This window comes from Lonchura striata, chromosome Z (assembly GCF_050655825.1).
Source record: "Lonchura striata isolate lonStrDom1 chromosome Z, ASM5065582v1, whole genome shotgun sequence".
NCBI classification, from domain to species: Eukaryota; Metazoa; Chordata; class Aves; order Passeriformes; family Estrildidae; genus Lonchura; species Lonchura striata.
This window is the reverse complement of record NC_140740.1, coordinates 22,674,307-22,683,236: the sequence shown is the minus strand read 5'-3', so window position 1 is coordinate 22,683,236 and position 8,930 is coordinate 22,674,307.

The window sequence follows — 8,930 nt, the reverse complement described above, 5'->3', positions numbered from 1 at the left end:
CTCTTTCCCTCCCAGCTTTTAATCCCAGAGCTGGTGGTTGTTTGGAGGAGCTGTTGCTCACTGCAGAGGGCAGTTTGTAGGTGGCAGGGAACGGTGCTAGTTCATAACTCAGCCCCCAGCAGCCCTCAGCTTCAGCCATTTCAGTGAGGACTGAGGTCAGTCTGTCCTCAGAGGACAGAGGGAGCACAGAGAAAGAACAATCCTGGGCTTCTCTGTGGCAGCTGGGACTGTCTGTGTTTCAAGCTCTCATGGGTGCCATTTGCACTGCGAGTGCAACTTTACCGAGGTACTTCAATGCTTTACACAGTTTTGAACAGTTAGAAGGATCTCTGTTCTTTAAAGAGCAGGTCTGAAATTGCCAACTAAGAATCTGCCTTTCAGGCCATCTTTGACAGTCGCTGGTAGTAGGACAATTACTTCCAAAGGGAAGGATGCACAGAGGCCAATATTGACCCAGAATTTCTTTTGCTTCCCAGATATCCACCTGATCTACCTTGCCAGGAGGGCTGCCCTGCATGGGAAGAAGGATCAGAAGGATAGCCTGTGACCATCGGGCAGGTGGAATCCCTCTGTTTATACATAGATCCATAGATTCCTGTAGTTCTATTTATCTATCTATATAGTTACAGCTATGGATTTATAGATGTCTGTTTATCTAGTTAAACATATATATATTTATCTTTATAGATGTGATAAATTTATATTTTTATATATGGAGTAATGTTTATACTTTTTTAGATTTACATTTATAGATGTATAGAGTAACATGTATATATATGTATAAATATGCATAGTTATGTAATTAAGAGTTATATGAATATTTAGATGCGTAGATAGAACTGTGTAGGCCTAGGCTGCATTTTTCCCTCTTTCTCCCCTGGGCTGCCTTTTTCACCTCTCGCTTTTCCCCTGTGCCCCCCGTGTCCCCTCTCCCTGTGCTGGTCCGAGCTGGGGCCGGGCCGGGCGGAGCAGCAGTTCCAGCCCGGGTGTCCCTGGAGCGCTGGGAGCTGCCGCTGGCCCCAGGCACTGTCCCCTGAGGAGCTGCTGAAGGACGGTGAGAGCGAGGGGCCGAGGGCCGGTGGCACTGAAGGGACGGTGACCCTGAGGTGCTGCTGGGGCTGAGGGTGTGGGGCAGCCGGGGGCCATGGTGGCACTGAGGGGACAGGGAAGTGGCACAGGCCGAGGGCGTGGCGGGTCGAGGGGGACGGGAAGGGTCAGAAGGGCCTGAGGGGGTGAGAGGACTGTGAGGGCTGAAGAAACTGAAGGGGGCTGGGGCTTTGCCCGGAGCATGGCGGGGCTGAGGGGATGGCGGGGCCGGCAGGGAGCACAGAGGGCTCCGGGACTGCAGCTCTGCCGGGCCTTGGAAGCAATTCCAGAGCCTCCGCTTTTGGCACAGCCGCACTGAAGAGCTCGAGGACAGCCGGAGGCGGACGGGAGCCAGCAGGGAGAAGCTGCCGGCCAGCAGCAGGAGCAGGACCGGGGAGCTGCTGCTGCCAGCCTGGAGAGAGCCCGGGTGAGGCCACAGCCCGGGGAGGCAGGGTGGGGCTGCGGGCGGCGGGGCTGAGGCCGCGGGCACTGCCCGGCGGGGCAGGAGCGGGCCCTGCCCGCTCTGGGGCTGCTCAGCGCAGCTGCCCCGGCCGGCACAGGGGCTGTCCTTGGGCAAGGCAGCTGTGCCGGCAGGGCCCGGGAGCTGTGCCGGCTGTGCCGGGCTGCCGGGGCTGCGGGACAGGCCCGCCGCGGCTGCGCTCACCACGGCCTGGCCCGCTCGGCTGCTTTTTCCTTCTGGCCCTCTTGGGGAGGCTCTGAGATCTCCTCCTCCCCGATGGAAGTGCAGCTGCTGCCAAGGGAAAGGTCCCCGTACTGACTCAGTGTTCTCTTTGCTTGCCAGCTGTGCCTTCTGCCATCCCTGTCCAGCAGAGCTGCTCTGCACAGGAGGAAGAGACCGAGGGAGAAGCTTTGGAGATGGGGCAGCTGGGGAGTTCAGTTTAGAGCTATACAGACTTGCACATAGACAGGAATTATTATTAAATATGTACATATATGGGTTGCTATTTGTATAGGAATATTTTTATATGTCCTTACATTTATGGATGTATGCTAGGTATATATGCACATATATGTTTGTATTTACATATATGTTTATATATGTATCTAAGTATATATGTATTTTGTATCTGGTTTTAGTTCTCTAGGTTTAGAGCTGTATAGGTGTCAATTTGTATTGATGCAGTTATAGGTTATATATATGTGTGAATATATGTATATATTTAATTATATTTAAATATGTATGGCGGGTATTGTATATTTAAATATGTATGGAGAGTATTGTATAACTCTATTGATTGAATTCTTAGTGTAGGGTTATTTAGAGAAGGAATGGATATTTTTGTATTTCTGTATGGGCTGTATATTTGTAGTAATAAGTAATAAATTAAGTTGTTAGTGAAACACTTAATTGATTTTTGTGTATAGTAAGTTGTTGTAGAAGTTGGCAATAAATGAAATTTTTGTTATCTGAAGTTGGTATTTGTATACTTTTACCTAGACTGGTTGTAATAATCTAATAAATTCTTGGTTTTAACGTTAATTGAGATTTGTATATTTCTGTATTGTCAGTGCAGATGTAGCAATTTGTTATAAATGACGTTTTCCAACTGAAATTGATTCTCGTGCATTTGTCAATCAGCAGTGCAGCTGTAGCAATCTGCAGGAAATGCCATTTGTCAGCTGCACTGGGTGTTCTGTGATTTGTGCTGCCCAAAGCCATGAGCAGATGGAAATGCTGGAGGATTTTGGCCATGAAAATCTCTGGCCGTGCCCAGGACTTGCACTCAGGCTGGGCAAGGGAAGCGCAGATTTGGGATGGCAGCAGAGCCACACGTTGGCTCAGAACTCGCTGCAAAGGCCTGCTGAGGAAACTCCAGGATTCCACTGAGAGTAGAACTCCAAGCAGAAGCCACCCTGGCAACAGAAATTATTCACAATGAAAAAAGAGAGCAAATGTGGCAAAGCAGACGTGGGGATACTCTGTGAGTCTGATAAAATGCTCTCAATCACCGCTGCCTAGGCACATCTGCAAAAATACTTTGTTAAAAACTGAGCACCTCCCATGAAATACAGATTTCACTTTCCCCTTTACTTACCTTGCTCTGTGAGTGGAGAGACTCTCTCCTTTTCACTGAGAATGTTTGCCCTTCAGCACCTGACATGAAATCAAAGGTTCTGTACTGCCACTTGGCACCATACCTGAAAACAGCCCTGCCCTCGTGACAGTGTTTGCAAAGTCTTCCCTCCTCCTGTCCCCACATCTCACAAACGGAGCCATCCCCTTCCTGTGCAAACTGTGCCTGAGGTGAGTGAGGGCTCCAGGAGCTCAGGAGGGTGCAAGAGGCTCTGCAGGTGGAAGGTTTTGCAAAGCTTCCTGAGCATCAGTAAACTCTGGCTTTGCCAATCTTCCCCTGGAATATTGTCCTATTCAAGGATGATCTTGGAGGACACTGCCTCCAGCTCACTCAAGTAAAGTTTGTTTTCTTCAAGACTTGAATAGAGGAAAATGAAAATTGTAATAGTAAGTGTGAAATTTGGGGTTTGGTGCAGCTGGGTTTGCTCCATTATTTGCAGTGGAAAGTAGGGTAAAAGCTTTAAATTCCCAGCAGAAGCTGACTACCAGCCCACACAGACCTGAACGAGGCCCAGGTATGCTTGCTGCATGCTGGTCCAAGTAAAAAATTTGGAACCGAGTCCCCTTTTATTGCAGCTGGAGCCCGTCTGTACTGTTGTCTCCAGGGCTGTCTGTGGTAAAACACGGCAATCCAGCCAGAAACGGTGGATATGAGAGTTCCAACAGCAACCTGCTTCTCCAGAGGGAGGGACGAGGCCAGCCCGAAAGCCTGAAAGGTGTTCCGGGTACTGGAGAAGGCCAGGCTGTCCTTGTGCAGGGATGGCCTTCAAGGGGACCTCACACCTTGTGCTGCTGACAAAGGACAGCTGCTGGCCTTCCACAAAAAGCTTCTTTTGTTCAGCTCTTCGAAATGTTCCAGCCAGCAACAATTCCTGCTGCTCACACCAGCCCCTTTCCAAGCAGGAGGAATTTGTGGAAGCAGCCTGACAGCTTAGTGGTAGGAGAATAAAATACTCAGTGGAGTGTTATCCACTCTCTGCCAGAAGCTGCATCCTCAGCCCCTTATCTCTTCCAGTTGTCTCTGACGTGCAAGAAGCAGCAGGAAATCACCGATCCTGGAAAAGCAGAAGGAGGAGAGGCAGTTAGTGGCTGGCCCCTGGAGGCCATGGGAGCAGTGAGAGATATCCAAAATAGGATCTCTGCTGGGTTGTGGAGCTAAGTGACCAGCCACCAATGCTCTGTGTGAGACTGGGGCCATCTGTGTATGTGAGCATGGAAATCTGACCTTGCAAAACAGAGAAAAAGGGCTCCTTGGGTATTTGCCACAGCTTGGAGGGGCTCTGAGTCACCTGCTTCAGTGGAAGGTGTCCCTGCCCATGGCAGAGGGGTTGGATCTAGAGGGTCTTTAAGGTCCCTTCCAACTCAAGGCCCTCTGTGAGTCTGAATTGCAAACCCACGATGACAAGGAGATCACAGCAAACCTGGGTCCTGCTACATTACTGGAGGCTGCCTTAGTCACTTGTGTCCCCTGGAGACTGGTTTGTATCTGGAGATATTTTCATGGTCTCACAGTGTTTGGGTGTGACTTCCCTGGTTCAGGGCCCCGAAAGATGCCAGAAGAGATTATTTGCGAGCACAGAATTGTTTAAGCTGCCTGTGAACCTGATGGGAGAAGTGTACTCATGTTATTGCAGTGTTTGCCCTGTACTGGTGATATTTTTTCCATTTTGAATATGCAATGTTCTTGCACAATGTTTGTATATGCATAAATACTGGCTTTAAATCCTAATTCCATCTTCACACAAGGATGTGTAATTCATCAGAAATATTTAACAAGGAGCCATATTAGCTTTGGGCTTGATGGTATGTGTTGTTTAAAGTGTGTGATGAGGAATGGTAGCTCTAACAAATATCCCTCTTGTTAATTTGCGTCTGTCCTTTATCAACCCTGTTGCATAGCAATCACTTCTTTACAGCAGAGGCAAAGTGGAATTCCTTAGTACAGATGAGAATTGTACAATTCAAGCTGATTAAAGGGGAAGTTTTTTGGTATTGTGAAAAGACGATCTAGATAACGTGTTTGCTGTACATCCTGGAGGAGACTTTGCAGTTAAGAATGGAAAGGAAAAAGACATTTCTCTTCAGAAGTGTCTTCAAAGAGCTTTCTGTCTTACCAGAAGCAGCTACACTGATAGTGATTGACCTCCACAATTAGAAATGCACAACAACCACTTCCATTACTTAATCTGGCCATGATTTTTAGCTGCAATTCCAAAATCTCATTAAATACAATGCTGTGCTTTAAACAAGGAAGGAGAGCAGAAACACCAACATTTCTCATCAGCCTTCTGGCCTGGAAAGACCATTTATGTTCCCTTAGCTGTCAGCCTAAACTCTGCTGTGCAAACCTTAGGTCTATGTTGGACCTTATAAACTTCTTTAGCGCTGACATAGGTGCAAACCTGCTATAAAACCCTTCAGGCATCACACTGATTTAGAGTGACAGGACTTCACTGTTCCAGCACAGAATTTACTTTACTTGCCCCTGCAAGTCATTTCCACAGTGGAAGTGAAATCAGTGCCTTGCTATCTGGATGTGGTAGGATTTTATTCCTGTCCTGATCGACAGCAGGGAAAAATATTTGTTTCTATTATACCATTACATCGAAACCTTGGTTTTGAGAGCAAAAGGAAAATGTTACTTTAAGAAGTAATTTCTGCCTGGACTTTCTGATATGAGGGCAAGCTGTGGTCTGCTGGCAAGAACAGCATTGTCCCTGTGGGTACAAACCCTCCTGAAGGATGAACAGACTGCTGTGACAGGGGCCACATCTGCAGGATGAAAACCCACCGTGCCGTAAACTCGATGCAAACTAAACACAAGTGACACAGCTCTTCATCCTCAGCAAGGACTTGCCCCTGCAGAGATGTTACTGACAGTCTCAGCTCTTGTTTACAAGTGTTGTTAAATTGTCACACAAATCAACCACCCCTCCCTCTCTCGTCCTTCTTGGCGTCCGCTTGCTGAGCTGCTGCTGAGAAAGGAAGAGGTAGAGTCCTTCAGGGCAAACAGAGACTTTCCAATGGGCAGGAACTTCCTCCTTTCCTTTGTTTTCAGTGACAATAGAAGGGTTTGTCTGCAATCTCTGTGTCAGCAGGGAAATTGTGCTTACCCATGATGTCAAGGATCTGAACAACCTGGATTTTTATTGGTGTAAAACCCAGAGTGGCCTCACCTTCTGCAGGAATAGGGTGAGAAGAGTCAAGAGGGATTCCTGGAATGTTGCAATAAGCAGATAGTGGTATTAAACATATATAGATAAAAAGGCATAAAAGCTCATAAAAGCATATGGAACTGATGTAAACCTAATCAAAAAAGCAGCATTTTATTGTAATAAACAGTGAGGATTACAGAGCACAAGAAAATAAGTTTGTGGTGAGACGAACACTGGTTTTCAAGGTAGGACCAGCTCTTGAGGTTTGGTTTGTTCCTTCTTTCAGATCACAAGGAAGTTATGGTGTTAGAGTACGATCTGGTGCCAAAAGTTTGAGAAGAGGGTGTGGTAAGATCACCAGGGTATTTTATCTGTATCGAAGAAGAAGCCCTGCAGAGTTTCTCTGGCTTTGATTGAATGTAGAAGTCCCGTTTTTACCAAGAATTTGGATCTCTTGGTGTTTTGGAGGAAGAAAAAGAAAACAACAAACGCCTGAAGTCTGCACTGAGGTGAGGTGTATCACAGAGGGCTAAGAGCTCACCAAGGCAAGAGACCCTCCTGTAATTTAAACTGTACTTTCAATAACAATAAATTCTCAGTACATGATTCTTTCAGCAGGCAGCAGAGTAAGTCAGTGTCTCATTTCTTGTTCTGGCCTCTGACAGAAGCTAGGGACTTGTTATAATATGAGGGGAGCTGGACTGGCCAAAATGCAGATCAAGCTACTTTCTCCGTTTATTGTCTAAAAGCTGGCAGTTTATATACACTTCAATATAATTTACAAGTTGTGAACATGCTATCATTGGTCAGTAAATATTGTTTACCTTTGCCTTAAGGTAGTCAGGCTTTTCACGCTGCAGCTCTACCCTAATTCACACTCAGAGAGTTCATTACTTGGTGGTTACCTTAGCATAATTTCTAACTGCACCACCACTAATTTCTTAGCATATCAAGGCTTCCAGGCCCCAGCAAGGCTGCTTATCTGAGGCCTAGTCTGAGGGGTAGCTCAATCCTTACTCTAAATATAAATCATGTCCTGTCTCTCTCAGAAATCTTACAACAGAAAAGTCAAGAAGAAGAGAAGGAACAGGAGGAGAAAGAAAGAGGAGAGGGAGAAAGAAGGAGAAGGAGAAGGAGAAGGAGAAGGAGAAGGAGAAGGAGAAGGAGAAGGAGAAGGAGAAGGAGAAGGAGAAGAAGGAGAAGGAGAAAGAAGGAGAAGGAGAAGGAGAAGGAGAAGGAGAAGGAGAAGGAGAAGGAGAAGGAGAAGGAGAAGGAGAAGGAGAAGGAGAAGGAGAAGGAGAAGGAGAAGGAGATATTGGGATGAAATAATGTTTTCAAGACTTAAGGAAAATGGCAGGGAGAAACCCACTGCAGTTATGGGGAGGAGATTGGTGCACTCCCAGCATCCCCTGTGTGTACATGTAAATCACCTCCAGAAAGTTCTCGGTTATCTGTGAAATCGTTGGTTTAAAAGTGCTGCAATATTCTGCATATTCCTACTCCCTCTTTCCTATTGGTCCCCCACCCTAAAACTCCATCTCTATCCTACCTTATAGAAATTCTGTTTATGCTTGCCCTGGGCCTTTTTGGTGCACCCCTCTGTACAGTGCATCTTCATTCCTGTTTCTTATTTTCATATTAAAAAATTGTGGGAGTTGCAATTTTTTCTTTTTCTCCCCCCATTCTCCCTCCCCCCTCTCCATCCTTTGTCCCAATCCTGTGTTCCCTTATCCCTCCCCCTCACCACATGGTCGGTCCATGCCCCCTCCCCACCTTTCCCATCGCCATCCCCGGGTCTCCAGGGTTTTCCCACCCCCTGCCCATTCCCCATTGGCCGCGGTTCCTGTTTCCCCCCTCCCCCAGCCTGGGGGTATCACCGACCCCCGGCCGGTGCCCCGGGGTCTCGGGAACACGCTCCCACAATAAACACGTGTTTGCACCCGAGCCCCGTGTCGCCCTCTCCTCTGTTCCCGTGCTGAAGCTGAGCCACGCAGAGCCGAAGGGGAAAGCGGCGCCGCCTCTCCCCTCTCCCCCCGCGCTCCCACCGGCGCCAGCCCGGAGCCGGTCTCGCACAGCAACAATAAATCCTCTTAATTTTTGGGTCACCAGTCTGTGCCCATCTCTCATTTTGATCTCCAAGTTTGGAGATCTTTCACCAATCTCCCATGTGGTCTAGGGGTCTGTTCATTTCCGCAAGCCCCTTGTGCTTTTCACAAATAAAATTAAAGTACTCTATAAGAAATTAAACACAGCTATCCAATATATCCCCCGTTTCCAGAGGGAAAAATAAAAAGAAAAAGAAAACTCTTCCAGGATAAGAAAATAAGCAGTGCTTTAGTCAGTGTTTTTCTGCTGCCCAGCCATAAGCTAAATAAAGTAGTGAAAGCATATAATACACGTGATGAGCCTTTTTCTTCTTTTCTCCTCTCCTTTTTCTCTTGTTCCATCCACTATTGAATTCTGAAGATGCAAAGCATGTCCAAGAAAAATATTCTTTCCCCTGTATCTTTTATTTCTGGGCAGCAACTTTCTTGCTGTGTCTGCAGTTCTCCACAATGACAGTCATTAAATATGGGACATAAACCTCCATAAAA